This window comes from Corvus brachyrhynchos, unplaced genomic scaffold (assembly GCF_000691975.1).
Source record: "Corvus brachyrhynchos isolate BGI_N302 unplaced genomic scaffold, ASM69197v1 scaffold764, whole genome shotgun sequence".
Classification (NCBI taxonomy): Eukaryota; Metazoa; Chordata; class Aves; order Passeriformes; family Corvidae; genus Corvus; species Corvus brachyrhynchos.
This window is the reverse complement of record NW_008237628.1, coordinates 79936-88281: the sequence shown is the minus strand read 5'-3', so window position 1 is coordinate 88281 and position 8346 is coordinate 79936. Positions and strand designations below refer to the sequence as shown.

Here is an 8346-nt window from a genome sequence, read left to right as displayed (position 1 = left end):
TTATGTGGAAACTTTGCTACTCTGGGGATCAGCTCGAGTAAAGCTGGAAAATATGATAATTATATTTTCCTAGCCCAGTGCAAACTAGGCCAGCCCAGGTGGCACCATGAGCCGTGCACAGTGCCCAGTAGCACGCAGTGCCAAATTGTGTGGAGCTGCATCTGGCTGCTGGAAGTGTGAGGAGAATCAGGGCAGAGCTAATTCCTGCTCCATTGGTGTGCCCGTGGTCTGTCCACACACACCAGTGCCTTTGGTGTGGGATCAGTGATGGAGCTGGAACAGAGCTGCAAACCGGTGAGGACCTTTAACAATACTTAAGAATCACACATTATAAGAGGGAAATGGAGCTCGCATGTAAGTTTTAATACAAATACCTTGTTTCTCTGCTACATTAGAAATTGAGCACCAAACCAATTCATAATTTGCCATAAAGTCCCGGAGTGACATTTGGAGACTTGGTGTCTTCATGTTCCTTACACAGGAAAAGGTCCCAGCAAAGGTGGGACCAGCATCTCTTCTCCCGATACCCCGAGTCTTTGGGGCTTTTGCTGCGCTTGAGGGAGATTTTATTCAGACTGCAGGTTTGTTGCCAAAGTTATTGCAAACATGCGAGCTGTCTGCAGTCCTGCTTCTCTCAGGCATTCTTCCTGTTGGTCCTGGAGAAGCAGGAGCTGGGATGGCAGGTCAGATATGGACAAAGTATGTCTGCCCCTCATGAGTGTGTTCCCAGACCCAACACCTGCTCTTGGCTTTAGGATATTTGCAGAGGTGCTCTCTGGAACACCGCTGTCATGGGTCCTGTATAGTGAACTTGGTAAAGTTTACAAGCTCGTCCTCCCTAAAAATGGCTTTCACTCAGTTTGGATAATCTTTCCTCCTGGATTCACATTTGAGAAGGCTTTTAGCATAAGGAGAAATTGATAACCTTTTCTGCGTCATTGCTGGAGCAAATCTGGTAGGAAATGAGATCCTTAGGAACAGGTTTTGTGCGATGGTGTTCAAACCTGCACAATCTAATTAATTGTTTGATTTGTCAAGGTTTCATAATTTCTTCAGAGCCTTATTAAATCCCATGAACAACATCTTGCTTTCATTCCTCTTAGACTACATAGGTCTGTTGAAAAGGTCCTATTGTGCGTAAGGATGAAATGAATTGATCTCTTAGAACTTCTGCTCTTAGGAGGCAATTTCCATTGATTTTGGCATTTAAAGGCAACAGACTATGACAGAATTAGACAAATTAAACCAGAATTTGACAAAAATCTTGATAATTGGCAGTTTAAGGAATGCATTTTCAGATTTTTAGCCTATTTTTTTGCACATTTTATTTAGATCATTGCATTTTGCTATCGATAAGAAGTCTGTTTCAATAAAAAGTTGTTTAAAAATAGCTGTACTAGATAAAGCAGGAATATCTAATGTCAGGTGAGTGAGGGCAGTTTGTATCCCATTATATTTACGTTTTGGTGATGGGCACACTTAAAATCGTGGATTGAAGCTGGCTTTGGACCTGTTCCCTGCTATTTGGCTGCCTGAGCAGCATGATGTGGATTGGAATACTTGGGGTTCCACCTTAGAACAGAGCAGAACTGTGCTGCCTGGAGATTAAAACATACCCAGGAGACACAAGGGTTTAGGTGACTTCATGAAAAAATAGACAGGTTAGGTCTTCGAGTTGTTTTCTAAATACATTCGTCCCTCTGCACCCTCCCCAGCAATGAGACTGGAACATTCCTTTAGCTATTACATGAGGCAGAATCTCCTTTCCAAAGTGTTGGAATGTGCAGCCGATCCAGGCATCTGATGGCTGGAAAAAAACCAGGGATACTGTGCATTTTTTATTATTTTTATTCAAATCACAAAACTTTGGGTCTGTGGCCTCCAGACCATTTGTAAGCTCTGCAATGAGCACATAACTTGTAATTAATGAGAGATATTAATGTAAATTCCAGTAAAATGAACACATAAAATTCTTGTGAAACATTGAAGTAAAAAACCTTGCGCTTGTGCTCTTGGAGCATGTCAGCCATCAAGGGGTTGATATGATATAATGTAATACGTTGACACAGTGAAACCTAGTTATTAAAAGAGGATTAAAGATACTCTGCTTGAAGACTGAAGCATTCTGCTTTGGGTTTTTTGGTCAGCAGACAATTCCAAGATTTCAGGGTTAATTCCAAATGCCATGTTTTGCCACTATTCATTGATGGTTGCAAATAGCTAAGTTAAAAAAAATAGAAAAAGAGAACAAAAGAGGTTTCAGATATCCCAGTATACTCCAGGAAAGCCTGCCAAATCTCCAGAAAACTGAACTTAGTAACTGAAATTATTAAAATCACAACTCTTTATAGAAATTTCATTTTACTGTGCTTTCATCCTGAGGTATTTAATAGAAAATGTTGCACATAGGATGTTGTACACTTTCCAGGCTTTGTTTGCAAGGTCACTGCTCGTGTGAATACAGCAATTTCACAGCAGATCCCACTATCATGGAAAAGCAGTGCTTCCCACTGGAACATTCACCGGACAATCAGGAACGGGTAGGCACTAGGTCTGGGTGAGCACATGTTCTCCCCTCTCCATATCAGGAAAACTCTGGGCTCTCACACTGGTGTTCCTCACAGCACAGAATTTGGGGGAAGGTAATAAATTCAAGGGCTGCAGATGGAGTGTGCCACACGTTTTTTAATAGTGGTGAAACGAAGGGAATAAAACAGTTTTGGAAAATACTGCTCTTGCTCTGACTGTTGGTGCTTCAATTAATGCTTTCTTTTTGTGGGAGAGGGGTGTGGAACAGCAGAGGAAACAGCCTCTGTAGGTACAGTAAGTTTTGCCCATTAGCAGTGCTCTCTGCAAGTTAAAGGTAAAGCAATAGGAATTAGTCTGTAATAAATCCCAAAACAGCAGTGTAAGAATAAAATGATAACCAAGAGGGAGATGGTGAGTGATCAGAGCATTGGACAAACACTCCATATTCTTGGATTCTCTCCAAGCTCCTGGTACATCATTTAGTACAGGAGCTTTCCTTGCCTCCTGAGTGCCTCAGGTGAAGGCAACTTGCTTATGGCTCTGGGGAATCCTGGAAATGTGGAACTCATCCCCCCTGGAGTTACAAAATGTGGATGGGCTCCTCTTTTTTACAGTGGAAAAGTGTGCAATCGTAGCCACACTGTCTGGAGTTGTTCTTCATCGAACAGTTACACTTCCATGATGTTCTACTGTTTGTTCCATGCCATTTTTATGGGCCTCAGCATTATGGGTTTTGCAGTTAACTGAAAGGAAGCAAAAGTGATTTCCCAGGAGTGGACCTTTCTCCCCGCTAACACTGGGATAATACTTGTTTCATATTGCAGTGGGCATAGTTGGAAATGTAAATGTGTAAAGTTTTACTGTCTCATCATTGATAAGAGACACACCCCACTCCCCCTCCCTCCGCAAAAAAGCCTCTGCGCGTCGCGATGTATCTTCTGTGTCCCTCAGTGGGCAGAACCACGGCTGTAAGTGCTGTTACTTTGTAGCTTGGAAGACCAGTTGCTCGGAGTGATGATGTGTCTTTCTGCTACTGCTCAAAAGTGCTCAAGACATGGGATTTTAAATAAGTAACTTTACTGTGTTAGTGTGAAAAACTAAAAAAGAACTATAAATAACAACATTCTGACACATGCCGTTCTTCTAAACAAAAAACCTCATGTCTTTTAACTTAATTCCCTCTGTCCTGTGTCCATTATCTTTGACTTATTCATCAGGAAAAGTTTCCCTGATCAGCTTTGCTTTACCTTAACTGGAAAATTTGTTTCAATTTGCAGGGGTTCTGTGCTGCATGGTGAAGTTCTCGTCTGAGCAACCCCTCTTCTGAAGGAAACTCAAAAAAACCAGGTGGGTGTGACGCCATTGCTTTGGACGGGCTTGGAACAACCTAGTCTGGTGAAAGGTGTCCCTCCCTGCCCATGGCATGGACGAGCTTTCAGGTCCCTTCCAACCCAGACCATTCCAGGACTCTGTGATTATTTTTAAATATTCCCTGTCCATTGCCCACCACCTTTCCTATATGCTTTGAAACACCATTGGTGTGTAACAAACTCCCCACTGGGTGACATCTCCAGTCTTCAGTTCAGGACAATCCCAAGGTGCAAAAAATCCAGAGGAGACTGCAGGTGTTCTGGGGCACCACTAAATACCGTTATCTCAAGGGCAGCCAGTCAATCGGCCGTTCGTCCGCTGGGAATGCAGGGAGGGAGCGGGAAGCTGAGGAGTTTTGATTTAAATGTCAGACTGTTTTGAAGTGCTGTGTGTGCAGTATGTAGGTCAGGGCTGAAGGGATAGACTGGCTCTGCAGAGGTGCTGAGAATGATTAATTTCCCTGGGCAGAATTCTCTGGGTTTTTTTCTTCACTGTGTGCTCAAGTCAAGCTGCAATTTCTCATGGACAATGGGCTCCGGTTTTGGAGCATTTGCCTAAAGGGGAAACTTATCCTGGCAGCTGCTGAAAGGGAAACTCTTGTGGATTGGTATCAGTTTGTGCATTTAAAAAACGGCCATTTTTTTGCTGCGTGTTGGGGAGCTTTTCAAGGATGGTTTGTTTATGTTGCTGCTGTGTTCTCTGCCCATTTGCATCAGTGAGAGGTGATATTTGGGTGCTTTCCAGCAGCTGCCAGGCACTGCGGAAGGTGTGGACCAGGCTCCTTTCACTGCTTGAGCAGCAGTACCTACTTTCCTATGGAAAACTGTGCCCTTTCAGTCCTTAGCCCTTTGTATTGCCAAACCAGAGATGCTAATGGAGTAGTATTGTTTTAAACACAATAAAGTCCAGCCTCATGGAATACTTAGGGAAGACTTAAAATCTCACTAACTCTCCTTTATAAGAGCACGAGCCTTGTTGCCCTTCTTCCGCATATTCCCAATCAGCCTGAACTTTTGTCTCCAGCAAAACATATAAAAATTGGCTGATGAGTAGTTTATCAGTCTGGAAAAATTGCTTGATATTCTAAAATACTAACTTCAGATACTCTAAGCTATTAAGTAGCAGTTTATTGTTTATTTTTTGCCACTTTGGTGTTCACGAATGCAGGAGTGGATTTTTCAAACGGCTTCTGTGATTGTTGCATTGTTGCACAGCCCGTCTTGTTGTGCTTTACAGATTAATAGTTGTCCTGAAATTGTCCAAAGGAATGTGTCTCCAGGGCTTGGGTTTTATTGGGATTGCCGGACGCCCTGCCTTCGCTCCTACTCACTCTTTATATTGTCACACGCCCAGGAGTCCCTGAGAGATGAGAAGCAGGTGGAGGGATTATGCACAGGGAAGACACCGGATGTGTTCTGTGCTGCAAAGATGGTTTAAAGATGGGTTTGCTCAATAATTATCTCAGCCATATCTTCTAATACAGTTTGGCAAGTTTCTCCAACACTTCTGGTAGGTGCATGTGTAACTTGTACATATCCTCAGAGAAGAGCTTCATCATTTGAAAGGAGGCTTGCAAACAGTGCTATTTACTGAATAAAATGTGTTTTCCTGGAATCCTGATGGATTGATTTCTTGCCTCTGCAGTTTTTTCTGGCAGCTGCCCCATTATGGAGTTGTGCCTTCTGGGTCAGAGATGAAAAGAGCTGGCTGTAACCCTGTGCAACTGAAACCCTTTTTCCGAAGGTACAGTAAAATTTTAGCTCTTGAAATGCAGCTTTGCCTACTCAGTAAAGCCTGTGAATTCATATTTTTGCAGCAAAGAGAATACTTTGATTCTTTGTTGCTGGACACCTTTGGTTGCTGCAGGCTTTTTGAGGCGTCTAAGTCAAAAATACCCTCTTTTCATTTTGACCTCTTTTTCATGAATCACGGAAAAAACCCCATGATCTGGGATTCTGTTTGTGTGTAAGTGTATAATTTCCAAATAATTTCTTCTGATGCAGTAGAATCCTGTTACATGGGAAAAAGATACTGTTAAGGATACTCACAGAGGTTTTACGTTGAGGACTGCCAATTTTTCTCAGCCCTACCTTTAAAAGATTGTTGGTCTGCTGACAGCTCTTGGGGTCTGAAATATTTTCAATATTTATGGTGGGAAATGGCATCACAGTGTTAAGATAAATTCTTCAATCCTGAAGCAGAGCTTGGAAGTGAAATGACAGGAAAAAATACGGGGAAGTAGATGAGTTTTGTATGGTTTTTTGTCACCGCTCAGATCACACCCAAATCTGAGGGCTTTCTGATTTTCAAGCAGAATTTTCAATTCTGCAATACCCTTTTAAAGTTCCAGATTTCAGCTGAAACTATTAAACCAGTATGAAAGAATCTGTGCTGGAGAGATTTCCAGCCAGATTGAAACACAATCAGTACTGGAATTTTCATTTGAAAAATCTGATCTTGCAAAACTGCTTTGTGTGTTTCCAGGCCATTGCAGTCTGGACAATCTAAGATAAGCAACTAAACTCCACGAATTTCTTGCAGCTAAATCTGACTTGCAGGGACTCACTCACACCACAGGCAAACCTCCCATGTTAGAGGCTTGTAGAGATAAAAAAACCACGGCTCCCAAAGTTGTTTAAAAGCACTTCATCTGGTTTTAAATAATTTGATTTTTTCAGTTTTGAATGTCAACATTATTTTTTCTATTTTTTGGATGGAGGAGTTTTGTTGTTTTTAGTAGTATCTGTACATGAATTTAACTGTTATAAATTAAGATTTTTTTTTTTTTGTAGAAACCACAAACAATTCTATTAATTTTAGAGATCTCAGAATTTCTGGAACTATATTCAGAAGTATAAAACTGGTTCATTTTTCCTGGATTTGAGTATCCTCCTACCAAACTCAGAATTCTGAGAATTCTCTCAGAAAGTACAGACCTGTCCATTTTCCAGGGCCACTTAGGAGCTGTGGACGTGTAATCACTTTAATTGCATCAGGGTCTAAATGCATGTTATCAGGGAGGAATTACTTTTTCTCAGAAGTGACTGACATTCCCAAAAAATGTCCATTTCCTCCCCATTTTTGGGAGAAGAGTTTGAAAGGCAGCATTGTGGTAATCCTTTCTGATCTGCTGTTTCATTGAAGGAGGTAAAAGGGGATCTCACAATTTGAGAGAAGAAAGTCCTCCAGGAGTAGGATATGGTGTGCTGGCTGCTTCGTTATGGAATTCTCAGGAGAAGCAGAAGGAGGGCTCTTCTAGTGTGTTAGGTGGTTTGTTGGATGGGTTTTTTCATTTAGTTAGTTGGGTTTTTAATTCATCCAGATTTTTCCTTCCTCTCCTTCCACTACAACACACTGGAGTTTCTGGGAAGGGGTAGCAGTGTGGAGCCATGGCTAGAAAACCTGAGGAAAATTGGTTGAATTGGTGAACTTCTCCCATCTCCCGTAGTCTGTCTGTACAGAAAGTGAAGCATTTCATGATTATATTTACCAGTCTTTTGCATTTTGAAGGGAACATTCAGAATATCCTTAAATTGAACACCATGACTTGGAATGTCCCAGTTTTAGGGAGGTGAGTGCTTCTGCAGGTATGCTAATCGTTTTTTTGTATGACAGCAGCCATAACAGCAAATCAAAGCAATTTACATCTGATTCTTCTCTTGCTTTGAGATTAGAAGACATTCCCTGAAATGCCCCTTGAAGAGCTGCATCCAAGGAAACCAAGGAGCTTTGGCACTAGGGGTTTGTGTAGTGTTGCTGCTTGGAGAATCCCTGCACCTGGCAGGTCAGGTCCTGCTCTCAGCACCTTGTTTGCTTGAGTCTTTCTGAAGTTCTTAGTCAGAGGAACAAGGAAAAATGGCAGTCTGTTATGCCCACGTCAATTTAAGAAACAAAGGATTTAATAGTGTCTAATTTTTATGCTAATTTTGAAAAACTATATCAGAACTTTGAGAGTCCAGTTCTTGACTCTAAATTTGATTAACCATTTTTCTAGCTCCTTGCCACAAAGGAATATAGAGAATCCTGATTGTTTTGTCTGAACTGGCATGTTGTAAATTAAATCCTCCTTCTACAGGGAATCCATACCCTAAGTTCCCCCTCTGTGAAATAGATTTTTCTTAGGAAATAAAGTGTGTTTTTTAAATTCTTGTCCTCTTCAGTGAGGGACCAGACAGCCATCAAAGCTGCAGTGAAGGTATGTGAGCACCCTCAGCTACCTCAAAGGCAGGGTATGGCAGTTCTCCTGGGGCTAGTATGAAGTGATAGATTCAGAAATGTGCTGGTGAACATGGGAAATCTGCAAATATTGAGGTTATTGAGTCCAACAGATATTAAATATTTATTTTGCATTTTTTACTTTAAAAGAAGAAAAAAATGAACGTGAAGGAAATCTCATTTTGAATTATGGATCTCATAGTCCTCAAAAGGGTAACCACTTAAGTTTAG

At 41.5% G+C, this 8346-nt stretch overlaps 1 long non-coding RNA gene across 6 annotated transcripts in view; it reads left to right on the top strand.

The window, feature by feature from the left end:
- Positions 1 to 226: 226 nt before the first annotated feature.
- LOC108446169 overlaps positions 227 to 8346 on the top strand; it is a 29323-nt gene continuing 21203 nt past the window's right edge. For all 6 annotated transcript variants that reach the window (XR_001861291.1, XR_001861289.1, XR_001861286.1 and 3 more), the window contains exons 1-2: positions 227 to 3876; positions 5545 to 5643. This is a non-coding gene — a long non-coding RNA (uncharacterized LOC108446169). The remainder of the gene's footprint in view (positions 3877 to 5544; positions 5644 to 8346) is intronic.